Here is a 25,897-nt window from a genome sequence, read left to right on the forward strand (position 1 = left end):
GAAATAAAAACGAAAGCGAGCAAAGCAGCCAAAGTGAAGCGCGAGGCACAAGCTTCGAGGGGTACGCGAGAGTCAGAGGAGCCACCCGCCGCTAGTCTGGGCCCCGAGGGAGGGGGCCGACTGCAGCCCGCCGCACGCACGCCCGCCAGCCCGCGCGGCCTCCCCGGGGAAAGGTGTTCCGAGCACTGACCTGAAATCCCCGGCCGGGGAGTAAGCAGGGAGCCTGCGATCCGGCGCTTTGAAGTTTTCCCCGGAGCAGAGTCGAGGCGGCGAGGAGGAGCGAGGGGAGGTGGAGTGGGTGGGGAGAGGTGTGCGGGGTTGGAGGAAAGTGGGGTGGCGACGTTGGCGATGGGAGAAGGGGCCGGGCCGGGGAAGCGCGGCGAGCAGCAAAGTTTGCCGTCCCCCGCTGCCCGCAACCCGCTCGCGGCGCCGCGCTCGCTCGCCTCCCTCGCCGTCTGCTGCCAGCCGGCTGCCCTCGGGGTCGGCCCCGCCGAGGGGTGGGCTCTGGGCCGGGTGGGGGCGGGGCAGGGCGGGGCGGGCTCAAAGCCTCCGGGCAGGTGGCGACAGCCCCGCGCGATCCTCCGGGCTCCGGCGGCTGGGCCGGGCTCGGCCGGGCTCAGCAGCTCTCGCGCCGCCGCTGCTGCCGCCCGCGCTCGGGCAGGAGCCCCAGCGCCATGTTGACGGTTCGCCGCGAGCGCCCGCTCGGGCTGGGTGTGTGAATGTGTGTGTGTGAGTGTGTTGGCCAAGTCTTCCCTGCGCGGCGACAGCGCGGCTTGGGCTCCCCGCCCGGCAGCTCGCGGGCTCCCCCTCCGCCGCCGCTGCCGCCTCGCTCCCGCTCTCGGTCGCGGTCTGGGCTCCGGCGCGTCTCCCCCGCTGCCGCCGAGCTCGGTCCGCCTTCAGCAAGGAGCGTAGCTCTGCCTCACCTCGCCGCTGGGAGCCCAGGCTCCGTCTGCCGCCGCACGCCGCGATCCCAACGCGTCCCCCCTCCCTGGTTCCCTCCTCTTCCTCCTCCCCCTCCCTCCGCCCTCTCGCCCGCCCTCCCTCCCTCCTTCCCTCCCTCCTTCCCTCCCTCCCAGCAGCCGCCTCCCCTCCCCCCGCAGGCGCAGCGCTCGGGCGACAGCCGCCCGCCCGCCGCCGCCTCCAGCTCTCGCAAGTTTGAGCTCCCCAGCCTCCGCTCACCCTCCGCTCACCCTCCGTTGCGGCGCCTGGGCGGTGGGGTTTCGGAGGGGTGATTCCCCAAGAAAGGTTTGCCCGAGTTTCCCCAGCCGTCATCGATTCCCGGCGCGTTTCGCCTCTCTGGGTCCGAACCCCAGACCACTTGGGTGGCGTCCCCCTCGCCCCTTGTCCTCCCCTCCCCCGCTCGGACCGAGTTGGCTGCGCACACCCCGCCCGGGCGCGCGTCCTGGGCGAGCGAGAGACCGACTTGGGCGGCGGCGGCGGCGCGGGCGGCCCGCTGATCCTGAGCCGAGGGGATGGGGGGCGGCGGGGGCGGCTCTCCCAGCCGCGCGCCGAGACTCCCCTCGCTACCCAGAAGGCCAGTGGAGGACCGCAATTACCATAAAGCGCCTAGCACTCCGCTCAGCCAAAGCTGTCAAACCCCAGCGGCAGCCGCCGCTGCCTCCTCTCGCCACCAGCGCTGCGCTCTCCCGGTCGCGCGTCCCCTCCGAGACCAAGCAGAGCCTGGCGAGTGCGCGTCGGTGCCCATCCCCACCCTGGGTCGCCCCTTCCTCCCGGAGAAGCCCTTTCCCATTTCGGTGTCAAGAGCTACCTGAAAACACCACCTTGGGCAACGGTGGCCGTTCCGCCCGAACTCCGCGCCCGAGTTCCCCGGACGTTTCGATTGTGTGGGAATTGTTTGGAGAGGCGGGGGATGGAGGAGGCAGCCCGTGGGGCACAAGGAGGCGGGGGTGGGAGCGGTAGGGGAGTGGAGATCCACCAGAATTTCTCCCCGTTCTCGGGCTTTTCACAGTCTGCATCTCAGATGATTAGAGGGTCTGTCCGGGCCCCTCACCCTTGCCTCGGGAGATTATCTCCCGCGTTTTATTTTCCTTGGCAGGGAGCAACTTTTGGCTTACACCGTTCGCTCCATAAATTTCCACTCGGTAACGTCGTGCTGATCGGAGCTCGGCGGCGGCGTACAGCCTGCGCCCGCAGCAGTTCAATTCAATTGACACGTATTGAGCTTCTCCAGCGCACCCGGCGCGGCGCTGGGTGCGGGGGGAGGGCGGGGGCAGGCAGGCGAGAGGGGGAAGCGGAGAGGCGAGGTTCCGGCCTCCCCAGAGCGCAGAGCCTCTAGGGCGAGCCGAGAAGCCCCAGTTCGTGAAGCGGGCGGGAAGGGGTGGGAGTGGGGGAGGGGTGTTCCGGCCTAACCGGGCCCGGACACCGCCGCAAAAGGTGACCCCACTCCGTTGCTGGATAGGGTCTTTTTATGCTGAACGTGGGGGAGTCTCTTTCTGCCTAAGGACAAGATGGTGCAGGCTCGATGAGAACATCAATCCGAAATGGAGGTGGCTTGTAAATCCACACGGAAAGTTTTAAAATATCCTGGAGTGTCTCCATGCCAAAAATAATCAAAAGCATCTCAAGTTGATTACTAAGTCAAGGTCAAGGCCAAAATCAGCTCTAGCTAGCAGATCCCTTTAAAAAAATTAGACTTAATACTGACTGCGGGACTGGTGTTAGGTGCGATTTTATTTATTCTGTTTTAGTTCTCAGTACATAGTTATAAAAACAGCCCTTTTCAAAGCAGAAGTGAAACATCTCTACCGTTTGAAACCCGAAACTTCGGGCAGAATTAAATCTTCATGCTCCAGAGCTGCTTAAAACAACTGATGCAAAAGACAGGCGGGCAAGTGCCCCTGTGAGCAGTTCCCAGCCCTGCTGGGCCGCCACGGCTTCCAGGACCCGTGCCTGCATAATGGAATGTACGCCTTTTTCTTCCTGGTCTCTGGAGGTGGATGTCTCTGAAGGCTAACCCACACATTTTTTTAATCTCCGGTAACAAGCAGAAAGACACCTGGACTATTATGCTGTAAAGCTATTTTTTATAAAGACATTTTAGGGCCAGACATTAAAAGTTATTAGACTGAACGCATGCAAGTTACAGACACAGCTGGAGAAAAGGCCTCTGGTTGTGTGTTGTAGCAACATTTCTTTTTGAAGCAACTCCTTTTATTCAAAACAAATCTAAAATAACCGGGAAGACTGAAGTTGGGTATTTGTGGGGAAACACTCTGAATGCGGTTCCAGGCAAGGAGGCCGCTGTGCCACTGTGGGCCGAGAGGGAGAGCTGGCCTGGGTGAGTGCGGAGCCGTGCCAGGCTCTTCTGGCTCAGTTAGGCCACCGCAGAGACCCTGGCCCCATGCCCAGCCACCTTCTCTCCCCTTCCCATGCCTCCCCAACTCTCCCCCCAGGCACAGGCTTTTCCCGAAGTTGAAAGTTGCGTGTAACAGTCCAGAACTTTTGGAAAATCCAGGAACCAAGTTAAAACACGGAGTCTGCTGCCTCTCCGAGTCCTGTGGCCTCCCGGGGCTGCTGACAAAGGGGCCTGTTTGTCTAACTTTAAAAGTTAAAATGAATTGGGGAGGGGGGCGGTGCCGTAAATGCGAAGGGGCCAGAGGAGGGCTGACTGTGGGAGAAATTTGATGCTGGAGACAAACAGACCAGTAAATTCGCCTTTGACGTAATTTGCAGCATGCGCGCGCGCACACACACACACACACACACACACACACACACACACACCCTTTTTAAGGAGTCTTGCCTCCGTGGTATCCTTGGTGGGATTAAAAGGTTTCTCTTCCATCTCCGAGGGATATATTTTACAACTCCGTGGGACTTAAAAAAAATATCTTATTAAGGCAGTCCTAAGAGGCATGAATGTACGTGGGGGGAGGGGTTCATGACTCACTGGGGATTAAAATGTGAGATTTTTCCTGGGGTGCTCTAAGGTGGAGGAGGGGGAGGGAGTTTACACCTATTGGCCCAGTTAGTTGGCATTATTCCAGGGAGGAGAAGCGGAAAGCTCAGGAATGGCAGTCCCATCTTGTGTCCTCACTTGGGAAGGGGCTCTGGGAGTGGGGACACTGTGGAGCCTGCAGCCTGTGCGGGCCTACTCCTGCTCCCTCCTCCCCTGCCCTCCCACGAGTCCCTCAGGAGCTGACCTGGGGGTCAGGCTGCTACACTCGGCACTCAGCAAGGGGAGGATTTCAATGAAAGCAAAGGAGGAGGCGGCGGGAGAGAGCCAGCGAGTGAGCGCAAGGGAGGGGAGGCCGCACAGGCAGCGGAGAAATAGGCACAGAATGGCGAGGTGCTTCCAACTGAGCCGCAGGGCCACTCCTCTCCCACCTGCCTCTTGTCCCCTGGTAAGGGTCTCCCAGTTATAACCTATGGCTCTCGGGCACTCTCCTGCTGCGGATTCTATCCAGCCTCTGCAACTGGACAAGCAGGTTGGCACTTCCGGGGAGCAGGCCTGGAGCCTGGTCGCCCTTTTCCTGCCAGGCTGACTGTGTAAGGTCTGCCAGGCCCTCTTCCACACCTTCAGTCACTGCCCAAGGCCTAGGGGAAAGGCCATGCATCCCGTGGTGCGGTTCTTACCTGGTGTTTGGGGGACCCTGGGACCCTAACATGGTGCGTGGGGTTTGTTTGTAACATACTTGCAGGAACTAAGTCATAAAGCTCTGTAGGCCCCGATGGCGCTCTTCAGAGGCTGTTCTCACGTCTATGCCACTGGTTATCGGAATAGGTGGGATTTGTGTGATTACAGAGAATGCATTTTTACTCTATATAGTGTGAGCTAGCCTGTCAATGTTAACTATTTTTAAAAACACACAAACCTACAATAACAGTCTTCCCTGGTCACTTTGCAAAAGAGCTCTGGGCTTACCAAGTGGCACTTAGAAGACCCACTGGCCCATCTCCCAAGCACAAGGCATCCTTGTCCCAGGGATTTCACCTATCTGGAAACATCTAAAGGTAGCTGCCTTCCCTGGTAGGAGTCTGCTAGACTTAGGGGTCTCCAGGTTGAAGACAGTTGCTCTTTCTGTCTAGTCTTTGAACGGTTACTGGGCGTTTGTGGGAGGAGGGTCCAGAAGGCAGGCCCAACATGGTAGTAGCAACTGCCTCTCAGAATTTCTGGTCTGGGTTAGATTTCAGGCTCTGACCAGGCACCGGTGGGTGAACTACCGCTGACACTGAGGGGCTTGCTGGGTAGACGGATGTCAGCCGAATGAGCATAAATACTGGCGGCTTGGGGAGGCCCCGTCTTGCGCCCCACCTGGCCCCTGCTTAAGAGCCCTCGAAGCCACTGAGCTGGGCTGGATGCTCCTGTAGGTAAACTCAGACGCCACGTCCCGCCCCGGCTGCTTATTTAGCGAGGTGCCTCCAGCTCATATTTTACCCAGTCGGGGTCAGAGAGTGGGAACCGCGGGGAGAGGGGGCGGAGAACACCAACTCTTCGCTCGCAGACCCAGCAGGGCGGCCTTCCGCCAGAGCCGTTTTATTTGCAGCTTCCCTCCTCGGTGGCCGCGGGACCCCTGCCGACATGCACCACCCTTAGCCCCTTCGCGGGCACTATCCCGGGGACTGGAGGGATCTGGAAGGCTCCGCCAGCCCCTCGCTCGGGGCAGGAAGGGAGTACCGCCCAGCAGATGAAAACGCGGCGCTGGCCTGTCCCTAAGTACCTCTGAGGCCACCACAAAGTCGGGCACAGAGGTGAGTGGCGCGGGGCGGTTGCCCCGGGAAGGTCAGCCAGGGAGCAAAGCTTGGGGCTAGCGCAGGGCTGGGGATTCCAAACGGCCTAATCCGCTGCACTTCCCCCCTCCCCTCCCCCCTCCCCCCTCCGGGTCCAATCTGCTCGGCCTTCGCCCGCGATGCTCCCCCCCATCCCGGCGTCTCCAGCACGTTGGCAGTCGCGCAGCCCCCGGCCGCGAGCACGGGGCGGGGTGGGGGGGGTGCGCAGGGTGGTTTGTTTTGCGAGGCCTGACAGAACCTTCTGTGTGCGGCGGAGGGAGGAGGCTAATGCATAATGCACAGCGCCTGGAAGCCCGGCCATTAGCGGCCTGTCGGTGACACAGACAAACGACTGAGAGGGAGGAGATCCAGCTCGCTCTGGAGTTTAAATATACCAGCGTGGAGGGGAAACGCCATGATTTAAAAGTGTGTGTTTGCAGACACTCGCATATATTTTAATGATTTCCAGCAGGCCGTGCGCCCCAGCCTTGCATCCCGCTCCCCAAAAGGGGGACGTGTATGGGGGGGTAGGAATGAAGGCAGAGTGAGAGGCCTCAACCCGAGACCCACCGCTAGCTTCTGAGGGATGAAGGGGAGAAGAGGTTGGTAAATGCACCAAGGAGAAAGTGAGGCCTAGGGAAGCCACACGACCCAAGGCCATCCCCAGATTTTTTTTTTTAAATCTGGCCATCGAGCCTTCCACCCCGGACTGGACCTTCTACGTTGTACTAAAAAGAAAGGCCTGGGGGAAAGAATAAACCCTACTACCCCGGCTTCCCCCCAGGCGCCCACATTTTTGAATCTTCCCTTTCCACTGACAATCCAGAGACCTCCTTCCTCCCCGTTTAACACACCAGTGTTTTTTAGCAATTAAGGCGAGAAGGGGGTGGGGATAAAGATAAGCCAATTTTTTTTTCCGCCATGCAAGTGTGAAAGATAAGATAACGCTAAGCTGAGGCAAAGCGGCTGCTTACAACCTCCCCTCAGCGATTTTGATCGGTCACTTCTTATCTCACAAAAATGCTCCTTTCGAAAACTGCATCAAAAAAAGAAAAAGGCTGAAGGAAAGCATTTTCATTTGGAACTGACATTTAAAACTCACCTTCTCTACACCAGCAACCCCCTCCCCATCCGCGGGGCTCCCCAGGAAAAGTCGCACCTCGACTACAGGGTTTCAGGCTTTCTCGTGGGGGGCAGGATTACTAGTGTAATTAGGCTGAATAAAACCAGGGATGCGTGATGAGGATTTATCCTGCATCCAACCCCAGGCTCGCAGCCGGGTTTTCCTTCTCCTGAGTTCCTGATCGCTGTTTGTGTTTCACCATCGCGCTCGTGTGTTAAAACTAAACAGGTAGTTATATTTGGGAGGATCATATAACTATGTCAACACGAAGCGGTTGTTAATGCGAAATAATAAGAAACTCTGCTGATCTTTACAGGCCCCTGTAACGGAAGGAAAAGGCGTCATGCGCCCCGGAACCCGAGAACTCTCAGCGGAACCGGACTCTCGGGGAGTCTTATAAAATTCTTTTCTCGCACAAAAATCTCACCAAGGGGTTTCCGGAAGGCTTTGTATTTGTTGAGGGAGGTTTCGGTATTGAACTCCAGGCCCGCAGGGCGGCCTGTAAATTCCCCCCAGCCCAGCCGCTGGCCCCAGATCGCAAACATCAAGGCAGGCGCCCCAGGCTGAGTTGATGAGCCTCTGCGCCCACCTCCGGCTTACAGCTCCCGAGCTCCCACTTCTTCACCCCCCATCCCGGGCTCGCAACTCGGCGCTGAGCGCACACCGAGTCTGCCCTCTCCGGGCACGACCTAAAGCCCGGGGCTAGCCGCGGCCGGATAGTCCCCGGGGAGCCGAAACCGCCGAGCGGGGAAACCCCTCCTCTCGCCCTTCCGCGAAAAGCCTGGCCCCGGCGTAGGCGCCAAGCAAACGGGCATCCGCTGACAGCCGGGCCTCACGTAAGGCCCACACGCGTCCCATTAGTCAGCCTGAGTTCCCCTCGGGCGAGCAGTCTGGCGCGGCCCCAAGGCCAGGCGCGGGCGGGGAGGGGGTGCGGGGCCGCGGCGAGCTGGGAGCGGGGCGGGGGCGCGGGCTCTGCGGGGCCCGGCCGGGCTCGGTTCCGCGTTCCTGGGCCCGCGGGTAAGCTGAGCCGGCGGGGCAGGCCGCTCCCTGGCTGGCGCCGAGGCGCCGAGCTGCGCTTCACGTGCCCGCCATATCAGCGGCGGCGGCGGCGGCGGCGAGGAGCGGGGGCAGGGAGGCGCGCCACAGCTCCCGCGGGGTCTCCGGCCCCCCTTCCCCCGCCCTGCGGGGGGCTGGGTCCGGACCACCCCGCAGCCCCCAGCCCCGCGCCGGCCGAGAGCGGCGCTGCCAGACGCCGAGAGGCTTCTAGGGCGCCGTTCCGAAAGCTGCGCGGCGGCGGCAGCCAGGGGAGGGTGCTCCTCGCGGCCGCCCCGGGAACTTCCCAGCCGCCCCGCCGCCGCCGCCGCAGTCACCGGGACCGGAAGCCCTTGCGCCGCCCCGAGCGGCCTCCGCTGGCCCCTAGGGCTGTTCCAGACGAGGGCTGGTCGCGCGTCACCTTCGATCCCTCCTAGTCCCAGGCGGCCGCCCTCGACCTGGGGCATCCCCATTTAAACCCGGAGGACCCTTCTCGAGGTCCAGCGAGACCTTCCTCTATTACCGCCATCAGCGCGGCTCCCCCGGCAGCTGGGACAGGAGGGGCGCGGAGCCGCCACTCCGGCCGGGCAGGAACACCTGCTCCCGGGCCCTGCAGCTGGGCGCGTGGTGCCGGGAGAGGCTGTCTACTGTTGTGTGCAGAGATCGCGGAGGAGAAAATGGGGCTCCGAAGCTCAGGGCCAGGCGCAGCCGCGCCCTGGCCGCCCCCAACTCCCACCCTTTCTGTGCGATCAAGCCCGAAGCTCGGGGACTCGGGTCTCCCTGAGGGTCGAAGGGCCGCCACCCCTGGGATCCAGCTTCTGGCCTCAGGAGGTCGTTCGCAAGACAGATGGGGCAAAACCTGTTTTGGGAGTCTTCCCGGTGTCCGCCCCCGCTCTCCAAACCAGACACACTCATCTCCCCTCGGCCCCCATTCTAGCCTCCGGCGGGGGACGAGAGTAGGCCATGGCGGCACTGGTACGGGGTTCGGACTTTGCCACTCGGCGTGGGCAGGGCCGATGGACCCTCCCCATCTCCTGTGTGTCCAGAGGAGATCGGGCAGCCGAGATGACCTGCGCCGCTTGCCCTGCCTCACCCCCCCTCCCCCGTCCCGCCCTCCCCGGAGCTCCTGGCCCAGGGCCCGGCCGGGAAAGGCGTTGTTTTGCCAGCGGGAGCCGAGCGAGTGCGCAGAGAAAAGCCTCCCTGCTCTAATGAGAGTGCACACAGCGCTGCAGCGAGGAGGATGATTACCCGGCGGGCGGGGGGGCGCGGGGCCGGGCCGCGGGCGGCGTGTGCGGCGGCCCCGCGGGCCCGGAGTCCCCGCCTGTCTGGCTGCTAATCGCACGCTTTCTGCTGTTACGGAGGCAGGCGGGAGCCGGCGGCCGAGCCCAGCGCCGGCGACTCGGCGGGTGACACGGAAACATGGCGCAGCGCCCCTCCCCCGCCCGCCCTCCCCGCGCTCCCGCCTCCCGCCTCGCACTTCCTCCCGCCCGCGAGGCTTTTGCAGTTCTAATGCTCTGCTGTCCGCTCGGCACCATTACGCTAGCAGCCGCTTCTCGGCCGCCCCGCGCGTCTCGTTCCCTTTTGTTTTCGGGGTCTATAGAAAACGTTTGCTTTTGTCCCGAGCTCTCGTTAAACCAAACTTGTGGTGGCAACGGAAGGCGGTGCGGGCGGGGAGGGGCCCGGGGATTTTGGCAGCAGCCGACCAGAGCGTGGTGGAAACTTCTCTCGCTGGGTTCCCCGCCACCCCGCCTCCCCCCCCTCCCCTCTCACACACAGGCCAGTCGGCCTACCAACGCTTCCCCCCTTCTCCCCCTGAGAGGCCTCAGCGCTCCAGGAAGGAGGTCTGGGCTAGAGGGACTGTGACCAGGGGTGAAGAGCCTAGGGTGCGTATCCGTGAGCCCCGAGTTTTTGGCACTCGGTGACCTCGCTCCTTGAAGCCTTGACTTGCCTCTCTCCCTCCCTTTGGTCATTCGGGGCTTTGTATCAGCCGATGGAGAAGGAAGGGGAGGGAAGAGAAGAAAGTGGTTCGCGTGTGTGGTTTTTATATTAAGGGTTTGTTGGAATCTCTCACCTCCAACTGTATAGCCTCTTTTATAGGATCTATGGCGAGAAGGGGGAACGTGGGCCCCACGGCGGAAAGGGTCAGAAACCTAGGCCTGGGAGCTGGATCTTACTCTGCTGGTCGGCTCAGCTACAGCCCGGTCCGCAAGCGGGGTGGGGGGACATTGCAGAGTGGGGAACGGACAGGAGGGCCGGGTCCCTCGATCCAGGAGACGCCAAACGTCCCTCCCCCGGGCGAGAGCGCAGGTCACCCTGGCGCGCTCCCCAGCCCAGAGCGCATGCCGTGGCTCCGCACCGGAGCTGCTCAGGCGGCAATTTTTTAAGCCTGCAATTAAGCGAGGCGTCGCCGTGTCCTCTGCTAGTGTCGATCCTGTCAGTCGCACATGGCCTTGGTGCTCCGGTCCGAGGCCCCGCGATTAGTCACAGGCTCGCTTCGCTCCTTCCCTAATCCGCCTCTGCAGGCAGCCTGGGGACGCGGCCGACTTGGCGGCGCTGGCAGGGAGCCACTGCGCGCGGGGCGGGCCGCCTGGCCAGTACCAGACCCGCTGTGCCCGAGCCGGCGCGGGTCCCGGGGTGCGGGCTTGGGACTCCCTCCCCCCTTCACAGCCCCCAGGCTGGGGCGGCGGCGCCCCTCCTCCTCTCGCCCCACTCCCGGGCCTGCGAGATCTATTTGTGTGGTGTCATTTGCATAAAAATAGGACAAGTGTTTCAGTGCGTTCGAACGCGGGAGGCGAAATTCTTATTGATGTGTCTGTGTGGAGCCCTCGGTTGTCGGAGCGGTTTGATTTAGGATGTTTGTGTTGCCTTCCGCGAGAAATGAGAGGAAATCCTGCTCAACGCCTTCGGCGGCCCAGCCCCCCCCAGAGCATCCCCCTCTGCACGGCCCGGAACGGTCCACCGCCTGGACCCCGGCGCGCCGAGTCCACAGCGAGCAGGCTGAGGGCCAGGCGGGCGACCCATTATGACTCATAAAACCGGGCGGCCTAATCACCAGCTGCCAACCCGTTTACGTGTGGCGCTTCCCAATGTTCCCTTCGCCCGGCCCGGGCCTCCAGCAGGTTCGCCCCGGACACGGCTAGAGCCGCTCAGTGGGGGCTAATCAAGTGGTCGCTCGTTCCCGTCAGCAGCGCGGCTTCCCTTCCCGGGCGACCCCCGTGCTCCCGGCCTTTGCGCTGCTCGCCAGCAACTCCTCAGCTTGGACAAATAGCTTGGAGGGCGCCGGCCGCGCGGAGCCAGTAAATCAATCATTAACTCCCCGGCGAGGCCTGGCCAGGGGAGGGAGCGGCAGCCAGAGCCGAGTCCGCGGGGCGAGAGCGAGGCCCCCACCCCGGGTTGGGAACCGTCCACGCGCCAGCGGACAGGGTGCGTGAAAGGGGGTCCCCCCGGGGCCTCCAGATCCCCTCCAGAAGCCTCCGCCTGCCGGGCCTTTCAAGCCCGCACCTCGCCTCGCCAGTCAGGTCGGGTTACTGTGCGGCCCCCGGGCAGGCTGGAACATTAACGAGCCGCCCCGGGCCTCGCGGCCTGCTCTCCCCAGGAGAGCCTGCCGCGCTTGGGCAAGCTCCTCGGATCCGGTCGGGCTCCTCCAGACACTGGCTTGCCAAACCAAACCGATGGCCCCCGTGTCGACTAGTCTCCCAGCGGCACCCTCCCCACGGAGCCCACCGTGGGGCGGCACGCAGGGGGTTAAAAGCTCCGGTTCGCCCTGGCTCCTCCGCGGCGCTGAGGAAACGCTGATCAAAGTGCTTACGGGGAAGGAAACACACACGCACACTTGGGCCTGGGTCGAAGAAGAGCGACTGGAGAGACGGCTTGGGAGCCGCCTGCCTCGACCCGCTTCCCACACTCCCGGGAACGCGACGGCGGCGGCGGCGGCCCGCGCGATTCTCTCCGCGGAGCTCGGCGCGGCGGGGCCGGGAGGCCGGCGGGGAGGGGGATGGAACGAGGGGGCGGGAGGCGAGCCCGGGCTGCGCGCCAAGAGGCCCAGAGCCGCAGATTAGTCACCGCTCGGCTGGGCGCTCACGGGTGCGCCCGGGAACCGGGAGGGCAGGCGTCGGCCCCGCTCCACCGGGCTCCCGGGGGCTCGGCGCCGCGGCGCGGGTGCCCCCGCCCCCACCCCTGCGCGCGCCCGGCGCGGCTGGATGAACTCTCGGGGGCTCGCGCTGCGGAGATCCACTTGTCAGTTCAAGGGCAGGACAGAAACTCTGCAAGAAGAGTCTTGCGAACAGGAAATTTCTCATTGACAAGGTGCTTCCCCTCCCCCACGCCCGGCTTCAAAACAAAACAAAAACCCGGCGCGAGCGGTCAACGCACCCAGCCCGGGTCCTCCGTGGCCTGCGCCCCTCCGCCGCCTCGGCGACCCCCGCGGCTCGGCCCCGGTCCGGGGAGCGGAGAGCTCGCCGAGCCCCGGGCCCCAAGCTCAGGCGGCCGCCAACAAACAGGCCCGGCGGGCAGGTTGGGCTCGGGTCCCGCCGAGGGCGCCCAGCTGCCACCCTCCGGGGCCCTGGCAGGGTCGGGCGGGGGCGCAGGGCCCGGGAGGTTCCGCGCCTTCTCGGGTTATGAACCTGGCGGAGCGGCTTTGCGGAGCTGGAGGCCGCCAGGTCAGCGGCTCCCCGGAGGCGTGGGGGCGGGGAGGCCGCGCGGCGCCGCCGACTCGGTGAATCCCGCTGCGGGGACCCGGGAGAGCGGCGAGCTCGGCCTGGCAAAGTTCCTGTATGAAACTCCATGTTTAGAAACTCCAGCGGCGTCGCGGGAGGAGGGGGCGAAGAGGGCGCGCGGGGCACGCGGGGGCGGCCGGCACCCGCTTTGCACTCCCGGGGAGGGGTCCCGGGCCCCCAGGCCAAGGCGAAGTCTGGAGGGCGGGGACGGCCGGGTCCCCGGCCCGTTCTTTTGTGTCTGCCCCTCTCTTTTCTCCACACTCTAAGGGAGATATTTAAACCCATTTCATTTATTGAATTCAGCCAGGAGAGGAAGGCTGCCTTTTTAGGGACCCTGATATTCAGGGTAATTTCGTATTTGACACATGTAAATACTTAGTACTCTCAGGTAAGGTCAAATTATTTATCATCTTAATTTATATTTCAATAGGCCTACAATTTAGAGGCGCGAAATGCCTCCTTATGAATCATTATGGTCTATTAGGGGAAGTAATGTATAAACAGCACTATTTGGGAGGGAATCACTTATGTTGACATTTAAATGGCTCTTCAATAGTTAAAAAAAAAAAAGAGAGACATTCGAGTGCCTTTGATTAAATATACAATTTACACGACCATCAGCAAAGCCATCAGGAATATAAATTCTTGGGATTTTTATTTATTTATTTCCTTTCTTCCTTTCTTCCTTCTTTCCTTCCTTCCTTCCTTTCTTCCTTTCTTTCTTTCTTTCCTTTTCTTTTCTTTCAGCCTTCCAGGGCGTGCATGTCATTTAATCCCTATAGGAAAATCCACAAATTCCAGGCAAAATATCATTCTCCTCTCCTCCAGCTAATGGTTTATCAAAAACCCAGGGAACCACCGGAAGTGTGAGCAAATTCCACCAGCAGGCACCCAGTGGGATGTTTATAGACGTTTATACCTCAGTAACAGAATCAACCACTTTCTAACAATACCACAACTGATTTGTGAAACATCGTAGCTTCCCTGCTGGAGTGGAACCTTCCTGAAGGCCTGTGTCCATTCATCCAACCTGCTGTTCCCACAGCACTCAGCACAGGGCCTCATACCATTTTAAGTCATCCTCCTACACCTGCTAAAATATCACTGGCAGAGGCTCTTCCTGACTGCCTCCCTCCCCCACCCTCATGCACTCTTTATTGAATTACTCTGTTGTATTCATTCCCTTGAAGCATCTTCCATCTTTAGAATGCCCTTCTTTAGCCCCACATCTCCTTCCCCGGCTCCCTATTTATCCGTTCCCCTGCACAGCTGTAGTTCTCAAAAGAGGTGTCTGCGTCCATTAGTATTTCCATTTCCTTACCTTGTGTGCCCTCTAAAACTCAGCTCATTTTGAAGTTATTCTAAAATATTGGTATAACTTACAGCTTTGTTTGTAACAGCATAAGATTAGAAACAACCTAAATGTCCAGCAATGACATTGATGGTTCATGCATACAAGGGAACATTCTGTACCTATTTTAAAAAATAAAAATTTGCTCTGCAGTATTGATAGGGAATGACTCCTAAGGTCTATTGTTAGGGGAAAACCATAATGTGCAGAATGGGTGTGTATAGTACGTTACAGTTTGAGTACCTTACAGTTTGTGTAAAACACAACGTAGAGGGGATACAGACACATATTTGTCGGTACATTAAACATCTTCAACACTGCTGGGGAAGATTAAACATCTTCACCACCCTCACCACCACTTTCTTTATTTTCAGAAATGGGAACACACTGCACAAGCTGTTCCATACCTCACCTATAAAACTTATTGCTACATCTTACAGATCATTTTCTATATCAGCACTTGGAGATGGGCTCTGTCTGTGCCAAGGTCTGTGGAATTTCACTGTGTAGATGCATCATTTATCACACTCTTCAACCCACACTCTTCAACCTCCACCCTCCCTAGCTATTCTGCAGAAAGGGCTCAAGATCACCTGCCACTTCCTTGTTGCTGGAGGGTGGGGATGCGGGGGGGGGGGGTGTCAAGCTTTCCTTGGCCTTGGAAGCACTCAACACCCCTGACCACTCCCCACTTGAACTGTTCTTGGCTTCCCAGATACCACACACACATGGTTTGCATCCTACCTCTGAGTCTCTTTCAGTCTCTTTCTGGACTCTTCTCTATGCTCTACTAGTTGCCTTGGGCCTGGGTCCTTCCTTCTCTCCCCCCTGCCCCAACCTCATCCAGGCTCATGGCTTTAAATACCACCTACTTGCTGATGACCTGATAACCCTTCAATTTGTTTTTCCAGTTCCAGACCCCCATATCAAACTGCAGACCTGACATCTCAATTTGGCCATCTATGACCAGCTTCATGATAACAATAGTGAACATTTGCAGAGTGCTGGCAACACTCTTCTAAGGACTTTCTAGAAATTAACGATTAATCCTTACAACTACCCTCTGAGGCAGGTAGAATTATTATCCACATTTTACGGATGAGGAAACTAAGGCAGAGAGGTCACAGAACATTCCCAAAGTCACTCGGAAAATGGTGGAGCTAAGATTCAAACTCAGTCAGTCGTAGAGTCCACTTTCTTTGTCACTCTGCTTCATAGCCTACCTAAAACTGAATTTTAAAAAAATCAATCTACAAATATTTGGGGGTATTTACTAAATGCCAGGCCCTGCAACAGGTCCTGGGGAAAGAGTGGCAAGCAGGACAAACTGTCCCTTAAAAAAGAGACCTGCTCTTCCCTTGGGACCTGCCCTTTGTCCCAATTCCCTTCCCTATGGCAGAAAATGTCTCAACCACTTAAGTGCTTAAAGCAGAATCTTGGGGGTGGGAGGGAAGGGGTCATTCTAGACCTATCTCCTTTATCTCCCACCTCGCCTTCCTCCAGTCTGATGGCAAGGCTAACCGATTCTACTTCCAAATGTTCTATCCAGTCAACCTACTTCTTCGGATTCTCCCAAATCCACCTTGGCCAGGGCACCATCTTCTTGCCTGGATTAGCATACAGGATTACTAGTCCCACTGTTCTCTGTGCTGCCACTCTCACCCTCCCCCAACCCATCCTCCACATGGCAGCTACAAAGGTCTTTTGAGAAAAAAAAAAGCATGTCACATGTCACTACCCCACTAGTTCCCACTGTACTTGGAACAAAACCCAAACTCCTTAACAAGGCTTCCAATCCCTGCCACCTCATGCCTTGCCACTGCCTGCTCCAATCCCTGCCACCTCATGCCTTGCCACTGCCTGCCTCACCCTCTGAGGGCCAGCACACATGGCCCTGTTGTTAATAGGCTCTGAGCATTCCTCCCTGGGCTGTCATCTCCCCAAAGAGACTGTACGCTCTGTAAGGACAGGGTGCGCCATCACTGTGTACTAAGTTTGCATCAATATCCAGGAACGAACATGTAGAAACGCACTGTTCTCATAATGTTGTTTGCGGCACATTTGTGGCACAATGCCTGGCACATATAGATGCTTAAAAAAACACTTCATTTATTTTTTACTTTTGGCCTCGCCACGCGGCATGTGAAATCTTAGTTCCCTGACCAGGGATCGAACCCGTGCCCCCTGCAGTAGAAGTGCGGAGTCCTAAACACTGGACCGCCAGGGAATTACCCCCAAAATACTTGATAAACAGTAAATGAGTCACTGAATGCTTCATACGTTTTTGCTAACTCTAATCAATATTCTATATCATGGCCAGAAAAGAAACCAAGTTCAAGAGAGCAAAACAAGGGACTTCCCTGGCAGTCCAGTGATTAAGACTCCGCCCTTCTAATGTAGGGGGCACGGGTTTGATCCCTGGTCGGGGAACTAAGATCCCACATGAATCACTTTTTTTGGTGCAAATGGGCCAAAAAAAATACACAAAAAATAAAATTTTTTTTTAAAAAAGAGAGAGTAAGATAATTACGGGCATGTGCTTCAGGAAAAGCTGGGTGTCTGGGCTTGCAGGGAGTAGCTCTGTAGTTCTGGTGAGGATCGAGACCTAAGAAATTAGGAAAGTAAAGCATGAGGCCAGAGGAGCCATTATCGCCTGGAGAGGCTCATGGGAGCATGGGATGCAAGCATACAGGTTTTTGTCAGAGGATCCAGGGTTCCTGGGTGTGCATGCTGAGGGCGGGCCTTGGACGTTCCTATCCTTGCTAAGTGCCACAGAATATCAGCCCCAGGAGGTGAGAGAGGGACGTCCTAGCCAAGAACAAGACAGAACCCAAAGCTCCTTAGAGTATTTTGCCTGTTGCCAACCACTTGGTCCTTACTTGGTGGCAAAAGATTGAGACCACCCTTCCTCTCCAGACCCTCAGAAACCAGAAGAGTGGGTTCTGGTCACAGGTGACCTTGGGCAGTCGGAGTTCTTCTCTCAGTCCCATGCCGCCGTTTGACTTTGAACAGTAACTATGTCATTATGATGCATTTGATAGCAAAGCAAGTCTTTTTTAAGGATGAATAATTCCTCCATGATAAAAATAGCTACTGTTTATTGAGGGCCTTCGCTCTTTTCAGTTACTTTATTAGGTAGATTCCCAAGTTACCTCACCAAAGCCCCAAAAATAAGCCTATGGGTTAAGTATTATGATTCACATTTTACAGCTAAGGAAACTGAAGCTCACAATTGCCCTCCCCATATATATAGCTAATCTAACTGAGTTTGGCGATGGGGGTTCTACCTGACTCCAAACCTGGGCTCTTTCCAGTAGAGTAATTGTTTGTCTCCCATGCATATGCACTGTTCCCCCAAACCTTAAACTATTTCTGGGATCAGATCCTACATAGCTTCTCCAATCCTGTCCCTCTGGGGTCGTCTTGCCAACTTGCCAACTGGAGTAAATATCATAAAAGGAGTTTGTTTCTTTCTGGGATCAGCAGGTCTTGGCTGATCTGCTGTGTTCACCATGGGAACCTAAGAATTTATCATCTATGTGAAGAGTTGCCTTCCTCTCAAGTAAGCTTCGAAAAAATGAGGGGCCAAGTTCAAGGGAAGGACTTCCTCCCCAGAACAAGTAGATTGTCTAGCTCTGTTTGGAAAGTTTCTGCACCTCCACCAGTACTAAATTATGGCTCAGTGTTTGGTGAGATTATAAACCACCTTGCCCTTTCAGACTTCTGGGCAACGTTTTTCCCAGCTTTGGGCTTTGATAAAGATTACTCTGCTCTTACCATGGGGAGAGCTAAAGCAGGGAAGAGAGGATATTGGGAGAACCCACTACACAGCCCCTCTGAAGTTCTTGAATTTGGGGAGGAGGAGGGCCACTAGCCCTTTTCAGCTCTTAGGAGAACAATAGCTAGGATTTATTAAGGGCTCACTATCCACCAGGCACAATTCTAAACACTTTATATGCATTACTAATCTCATTTCACATATGGGAAAACTATCCCATAATAAAGGTACTATTATTATCCCCATTTCACAGATCAGTAGACTGAGGCTTAGAGGATAATTAACTTGCCTGCTTGCCTGGACACTCATTGCCTGATTCCTAGAGCCTAAACTTTGATCCATGCAGTCTTTCCAACTCTCCAGGCACCTGTGGTCAACGTCATTACTCTGCCAATTCCACAGGTGCATCATAATTGGGTGCTTTCTTCGGATCTACAGGAAATGGCCTTCACTGCATGCTGGCATGCCAACAATGCCCTCTGAGGACATGACAGCAGTGAATTTGTCCCGAAGGTCTCTCTGAGATGCCTCTTGTGTTCTGTCGCTTTCCAAGATGCAGCCTGTTCAGGGTAAGCAGAAGCTCTGGGATGATCCCCGTGACAGAGTGTGGTCATCCCTGCCCTGGTCTCTTTGACAAAGCATGCTGGCCAGTCGGTGGATGCCCTCGCCAGTTCAATGCCAGTGGCTGCGCCGGGACCTTCCTGACCTATTTGCTGGCACAGGGAGCGTGCAGGAGGGAAGATCAATCTCCAAGATAATTCAGGTTCTGTCTTTCTTCAAACCAGCCTCTGTCCTCTGCTCTAGCTCTGCCGACAATGATTAATGCGCCACCGACTATTTCCTTTCTTCAGCTTCTCCCTGGCTTTGGGGTTTATTTCACAGCCGTTGCCAGAGTTTCTCCTCAGCAGAGAGTAAATACTCAGAGATTGGAGCACAGCCCTTGGTGTTACTCAGAAAGCGTCCCAGGCAGCAGGTGGCACGGGGCCATCCCTGGAGTAGGTGATGCCACTGTTTAGGGCTCAGCGCTAACCCACCACCTCCACCAATGAAAGCCTAATCTTTTAATTATTCTGAAAATACCCAAACTAAGGATTGCAGGGAAGGCAATTACTAGGATTCATACGGTCTAGTCCTCATTTGTAATTATATATTATTATTTTTCTCCCTACTTTGTTCCAATAATGATTTAAGGCTGCTTCCAAAGATACACAAAACCCAGCAAAGATAAATAGAGTGGGACGTGAATTATAATGTCATGCCCACTCACAACCTCTGTGCCCCGTTCCACATATAGAACTGAGTTCATAACGCCTTTCAAAAATGAGGTAATTGGGACTTCCCTGGTGGGGCAGTGGTTAAGAATCCGCCTGCCAATGCAGGGGACACGGGTTCGAGCCCTGGTCCGGGAAGATCCCACATGCCGCGGAGCAAGTAAGCCCGCGTGCCACAACTACCAAGCCTGCGCTCTAGAGCCCGCGAGCCACAACTACTGAGCCTGCATGCCACAACTACTGAAGCCTGCATGCCTAGAGCCCGTGCTCCGCAATGAGAAGCCACTGTAATGAGAAGCCCGCGCACCGCAACAAAGAGTAGCCCCCGCTTGCTGCAACTAGAGGAAGCCCGCGTGCAGCAACGAACACCCAACGCAGCCAAAAATAAATAAATTTATAAAAAAGGAAAAATGAGGTAATTCTGCTGTTTTGGTGGCAACACTAGGTTCTTTGTAAAGCAAGGGGGTGGTACACGGTAATGAAAGGACCGGGGAGGGCACAAGAGATCCCATTTCTAATGCTGGTTCCCTCGATGTGTGACCTTGGGCAAGTCACTCACCCTCTCTGGACTTTGGATTCTAAAATCCTCAAATGTCTCTGCCCATCTCTGAGGCCTCCCCGCCACCATCATCACCATCACGCAGGTGGAAGCCAGTACTGCCCATCTAGCATGAGGCCCCCTAGGAATTACTATTAGAGAAATGGGTTCCCAGGAATACCTCTCTCTCTCTCTCTCTCTCTCTCTCTCTCTCTCTCTCATAAACACAAACACACACACACACACACACACACACACACACAGAGAGAGAGAAAAATCTTCCCGGACACTGGAACAATGGAACTTGAATGATCTCTTCCCCTAAGGCAAGAACCCTTTCTGATCTTTAGCTAAAGAGACACTTCTGGGATCAGGGTAGCATGGAGCATGTCCTTCTCAGAGGCAGGGGTCTCTCCCTCCCTCAGGTGTGAGCTACTTGCCTTCCTCCTCCTACAGTTCAAGATCCTCTTAGAACTCCGCCCGACTCTCCAGATCCAGTCTCAACTGCCTTCACTCCGTCCTAACCCCATTTTCCCTTTGTTTATCAATTCCAGCACCTAACACCACTGGCCTCAAGGCCGCCAGGAAGACTGATTTTAAAATGCAGGCCCACCTCAAAAGCTCGCTCTCAATAGGATTCCATTTACCTCAAGTTTTAAAGTGGGCAAAGCCAATCTAAGGTGTCAAAAGTCAGCCTAGGGGTGACCTTGGAGGAAGGGGGACAGTGGAGAGGGGCATGCCCCTTGGGAGGGGGCACAACAGGGACTTCGGGGTGGGGGGCCTGGGAACACGCTGCATCTTGATCTGGATGCTGGCTACACGGGTGTGCCCAGCTTGTAAAGATTCATCAAGCTGTACATTTAGGATTTAGATACTTTTCTGTCTGTGTGCTGCACTTCAATAGAATGTTAACAAAATAAAAAATACAATAGATAGGGAATTCCCTGGCGGTCCAGTGCTTAGGACTCCATGCTTTCACTACCGAGGGCGCGGCTTCGATCCCTGGTGGGGGAACTAATATGATCCCGCAAGCCGCGGGGGCGTGGCCAAAAAGAAAAAAAATACAATAAATAAAAAAATACGCAAACAAACTGGGGAAGGAGAAGGCTTATAATTGCATGCGAGCTCTTGGGCAGGAGACCCGGCTGCAGGAGAGTGGGGGACACTCTGGGTGGAGTCGGGGTGGGGAGGCAGGGCAGTGAGGTTTTTCTAGAGACAGCCAGGAAGCACGGTTTAAAATCACGGGAACAAAAGCAAACTTTCTGCTCCATGATAGAAGCAAGTCGTTGAGAGCAATGCACCAGGTGGATGGGCCATGTTCAGGGTGAGGATTCACAGCACCCTGCCCACAGCCCAGGATGCCAGAGCAAGGGCAGCAAGTAGGCAGCGTTAGCGGATGGCCAGGCCCCCTGATCCGGCCTTTCCTGCCATCTTCCTCTCCTCCGCAGGAACTTCCTTCCACTCCAGCCAAACCGCACTTTTCACTCTCCCCTAGACAGGTGAGCCTTTCCCCCACTGGTGCCCATGACTGTTCCCCTCCGGGAACCCCTTTCTCCCTTCTTTCCTCTAACCCTGTTTCTTCTCCCTGGTTCCCACACACCACCTGGTCATGACACCCAGTTATGCCCAGAATGCAGTCCAGGGACCCGGGAGTCACCTCTGAGCTCTCTGACCATCTCACCCCTCCAACCTGACCCATCACCAAATCCTGTTTTCTGTCCTCTTGGCAGCTCTAGGAGTCATCCATTCCCTCTGCATCCAGCGCCTGCCTAGCACAATCTCTTGCCTAAGACCTGGCAGTGACCTCCTAACTGGCCCCCTTGGTCCGCTTCTGCCCCTCTGCCGTCCATTTCCAGCACAGCAGCCAACAGCAACGACCATCCCTGCAAATCTTGACTGCTACTGGGTACCAGGTGCCCTTCCAGACACTCGGCACATCCTGGGGAGCAAAACGGATGCCTGTCCTTGAGGTGCTTGTATTCCAGCAGGAGAGAGATGGATGATAGACAATAAAGGTAACGGGTCTTAAAATTGCCTCGGACAGTAGACAGTGATACACACCAAGGAAAGAAAAGTGGGAGCAGGTAAGGGCCAGCAGGAGGGCAGGGGGTAGGGAGAAGGTTTCAGGATTCAGGGGTGGTCAGGGGAATCCTCTTTGAGGAGGTGAGAGGTGAGCAAAGACTCGAAGGAGGTGAGGGAGCCGAGAGGATTTCTGGAGGAAGAGAGTTAAAGGCAGAGGCATAGCCAGTGCAAAGGACCTGTGGCGGGAGGGTGTCTGCGGTGTGTAAGGAACAAGCAGGATTCCAGTGTGGCCAGAGTGTAAAGCAGGAGGATGGATCAGAGAGGTAATAGGGGGCACAGCGCCCTGGAGCCAGAGCAATGGTACCCCTACAGCTTTCACTACTGAGATGAAGATGAAAACCCTCAGCCAGCTCACCAGGCCCTACCCTTCAGACCTTTGCTCTCGGCTTCTGTTTCCAGCCCCTTCCCACATCCGGGCCATCCCAGGAGACTGCCCGGATCCGTCTTCCCTCCACCCCACTTTCCTAGTCATTTGGAGCTCTATCTAAACAGCATTGCCTCTAAGACACATTCCCCCGAGCCAGGTTAGTCCCCCAGCTTCACCCTCTCAAACCACCTGGTCCTTAGCCTTACACCACAGGCCTCACCAGTTTGCAGCAATCTATCTTTAAGTCTGTAATTAGTTCATTTGGTTCATCACATCTCTGACAGGTGTTTACTCTATGCCGAGCACTGTCCTGGGCGCCAGGGCACCGTGGAGAACAAGATTGACGGGGTCCCTGTGCTAAGGGAGACGGACCATAAACACAAAGCAAATAGAGAAGATAACTTCGGATGATGATATGAGCTGCAAAGAAGATGAAACAGGGCAGCGTGGCTGCGAGGGGCGGGGATGGCCAGGGAGGCCTCATCCCGGGCATGGCTTCTGAGCTGAGAGGGGACCAGCTGTCTGGGGATAAGGGAAAAAGAGCTCCAGGCAGCTGAAGGGTAAGTGCGCAGGTCCTGAAGTACGACTGCCCCTGAACTATTTGAGCAAGGGAACAACGACGGCCTGTGTGGCTGGAGGCGAAGGGGCTTGTCTCTCCAGCTAGAAAGGCGTTCCCACAAGACCCAGGACCCCTGTGTTTCCTCTGTGGCTGCACCCACTGTGCCTGCCCACAGCTGCCACTCACCACATTTGTTGGATGAAGGAGTAGATATTTAATTTCTGCCCCTCCTTCAATCCCACTTTATCCCTGAACTCTTCCCAGTCCTCTCCAGACCTCCAAGAATACTTCCTCCCCTAAGCCAAACCCTCAGAACCTTTGCTTGAGATCCTTGGATGGTCAGCTTGGGGCCGGGCAACCCCTTGAAATGGTGCAAAAATGGTGGCCTTGGTGCCTGTGTCCATTTTTCAGGGGGCGCATGCATCAAAGTCTGGAAGGTCTGAGACCTGACCTTTCAAAACGTTTATGAAACAGTGACCCGAACCCCTGGCTTTGCAGATGTGGGAACTGAGGTCTAGAGGACGGACCATGTATCCCGGGCTCCCCATCAGGCCACCAGCTGCTAGGCCACGAGACCCACCTGATCTGGCTGCAGGAAGCCGGTGTGGGTGCTCTCTCTTTGGCACTTGCAGCCTCACAGACGCGTGTGAGGTGGCTTGCCGCCGGCCCCTTCTGTTTGGTTGTCCTCACTTTAACCTGTAACGCGCACTAAGTCCCTTGTGGCTGATGTCCTTCCTCCTGGGATTATGCATTCCCTGGGGGCAGGATGGGCTTCTTGGATTTTTAAAAATGTTACCTGACCTTACTCTTTACTTCTGCGTCTACACACTTCCAACTGAGGGACCCCACGAGCACCGGCTGCCCAGACAGCTCCTTCCTCCCACGCCTGAAGGACCACGGAAGCCGCCACGTGGGGCCTTCACTGGCTTGTGGTCAGGCCTGTGGCTGGATATTCTTAGCAGCCTTCAGCCGGTCATCCCGAGAATCTCAACTCCCCTGCCACCAGGGCTTAGATCGCTCACCGCCGGGGCCAAGATGTTCTCTGTTTCCAAGCAGACAACTCAGAGTCGAGTGAAGCGAAGCGTGCTTGTTTCAAAGGCCCGCAGCCCAGCGTCACACTCAGCCAGGGGCTGCTCACTGCCGCCTGGGCCTGACGAGCAGCCAGATTGTTGGGAGAACGCGTTCTGACTTAGCAGGAACTGTTCAGCCCAGCAGGGGCTCTTGGCCACAGCAGGGCAGTTAGTGTGGCTCTGACCTCTTGCCTGGGCCCTGGGGCAACTCGGAGGCCAGGGAGTCTCAGATACTGGCTGACCTTCCTTTCTACAGGTCAAAGGCATCCACTGTGGGTCAAGAGGCAATTTTTTTGGGTCGTTTCTTACCGTTATTATTTTTTTAATTTTAATTTTATGTTGGAGTATAGTTGACTTACAATGTTGTGTTAGTTTCAGGGGTACAGCAAAGTGATTCAGTTATACATATACATATATCTGTTCTTTTTCAGATTCTTTTTCCATATAGGTTATTACAGAGTGTTGAGTAGAGTTCCCTGTGCTATACAGTAGGCCCTTGTTGGGTATCTACTTTATATATAGTAGTGTGTATATGTTAATCCCCAACTCCTAATTTATCCCTCTCCCCACCCTTCCCCCCAGTAACCAGAAGTTTGTTTTTGAAGTCTGTGGGTCTGTTTCTGTTTTGTAAATAAGTTCAGTTGTATCATTTTTTTTAGATTCCACATATAAGTGATCTCCTATGATATTTGTCTTTCTCTTTCTGACTTACGTCACTTAGTATGATAATCTCTAGGTCCATCCATGTAAGCAGCAACTTTAAAAAAAAAAGGGGGTCCTGGGGATCAGAAATCCCCGTTGTGGCTCTTTCCTGAAATCCCTGGGTGAATTCCCCTTCTGGATGAACCGGTTTCTCCCACCCTGGAGGGTACCTCACACCTGGCATGCCACCAAGTTGTGTGTGCAGTGGCAGGGGTGGGGACGGGGGTGGAGGGTCACTGTGGGCGGGAGGGCAGTGTAGTCAGTAGGGGCGCTACAGTCAGTTAATCGCATTTTGGGGGTGAAGGTTTCTGCACATTCACCATCCCGTCCATTCACAATGGTGTTCAGAGGCAGAACTCATCAGGCCGCCCTGCAGAGCTGCGGCTCTGGCAATGGGTGTTGGCTTTGTCAGCCTTTTCTGCTGGGCTGCTACCAACACCGCATCCCTGAGCTGCGCTGTGTGCCCATCAGAACTGCAAATAATATGGCACTTGACCTCTCCCAACTCCGCACCTTTTCTTCTTGTTTTCTTCCACACTTTCTCATTTCTCTTGGGGTGGCTGGACCTGCAGCTGTGTCTTACTTTCCTGCATTTATCTGGCTCCGGAAGTCTGTGTGTGTGTGTGTGTGTGTGTGTGTGTGTGTGTGTAAGGGGGTTCTGGGGGGAGCAGAAATGTTTCCTCTCTCCCAGCATCACCATTCCACCAATCCATAGCAGATAAAAGTCAGGTTCAATGTCAAAACCCTGAGTCTTTGAGGATGCCACGTGGTGAGGAAAGGCAGCTGTGGAATGGATTTGGGGGAAGGGGCAGGGGCCTGGGAGGGGAGGAATAACAACCAGAGAAGCTGCAATAGGAGAAACCTTCCAAATCCCCACTGGGCTCTTGGTGACTTTGAGATATGAGGACTGGGGGGAATCGTTGAGCTAGGGGTTAAGGGGACCACGAAGATTCCGAACTCAATTCTATTCTTCAAACTCTTATTAAACACCCCGTATGTATAAGTCAGGTGTTATGGGAACTAGACTGCCCTGAAAAAGACACCCCAGGCACTTGGGGGAAGCGGCAGGCCAGATGGAAGATGGAGGGGTTTGTCTGGGGCCTGGGGTGTGGGGTGATAAAGGCCAGTGAAGCCAGCCTGGCTTGTCCTGTTCTGGGAGGTTGCCCACACAGTCTCCTCAAAGCCAGGGAGCCAGTGGCACAGGCACGTGAGGTCCTTGCAGCCTGCTGAGCGCCTGCAGTGATGTACTAGGGCAGCTGCCCTGGGAAAGATGCGTGTTTGTTGGAGAGAGTGAATCTGGAGGGTTTAAGGACCTAGAGTTGGAGTTTTTCCTCACTAACCTCACAACAGTCAGGTAATAAAATAGCAGAAATAACAGTACTAGCAGTTGCATGTTTGAGCATTTACTATAGTCTCCTGTCATAGATTAAAAATGGCCACAAAAAAAAAAAGATGGTCACAACTTTGTAGCTCTCCTCACCAAAGGGTGTGTTATGGGATGAATTGTGTCCCCCCAAATCCATATTTTGGAATCCTAAGCCCTAGTAGCTCTGAATGTGACTGTATTTGGTGTTAGGGT

General features: G+C 56.1%; 1 protein-coding gene and 1 long non-coding RNA gene across 10 annotated transcripts in view; one reads left to right on the plus strand and one right to left on the minus strand.

The window, feature by feature from the left end:
- Window positions 1-25,897, minus strand: part of BCOR (BCL6 corepressor) — a 113,888-nt gene that overhangs the window by 43,225 nt on the left and 44,766 nt on the right. For 5 of the 8 annotated variants that reach the window (XM_059909854.1, XM_059909852.1, XM_059909853.1 and 2 more), the window contains exon 1: window positions 191-943. The exons of 2 other annotated variants lie outside the window; for them this stretch is intronic. The gene's annotated coding sequence lies outside the window, so the exon portion shown is untranslated. Of the gene's footprint in view, window positions 1-190; window positions 944-1,366; window positions 1,464-25,897 lie in introns of those variants that run through there. One more of the 8 variants, XM_059909849.1, reaches the window with a different exon arrangement.
- Window positions 12,027-24,276, plus strand: LOC132357261 (uncharacterized). 2 transcript variants are annotated; one of them, XR_009500185.1, is made up of 4 exons: window positions 12,027-12,190; window positions 18,132-18,298; window positions 21,269-21,553; window positions 22,272-24,276. It is a non-coding gene; the product is annotated as an uncharacterized LOC132357261 (long non-coding RNA). The 2 variants fall into 2 exon arrangements; XR_009500186.1 differs by lacking the exon at window positions 18,132-18,298.

The sequence above is a fragment of the Balaenoptera ricei genome, chromosome X, assembly GCF_028023285.1.
Source record: "Balaenoptera ricei isolate mBalRic1 chromosome X, mBalRic1.hap2, whole genome shotgun sequence".
NCBI lineage: Eukaryota > Metazoa > Chordata > Mammalia > Artiodactyla > Balaenopteridae > Balaenoptera > Balaenoptera ricei.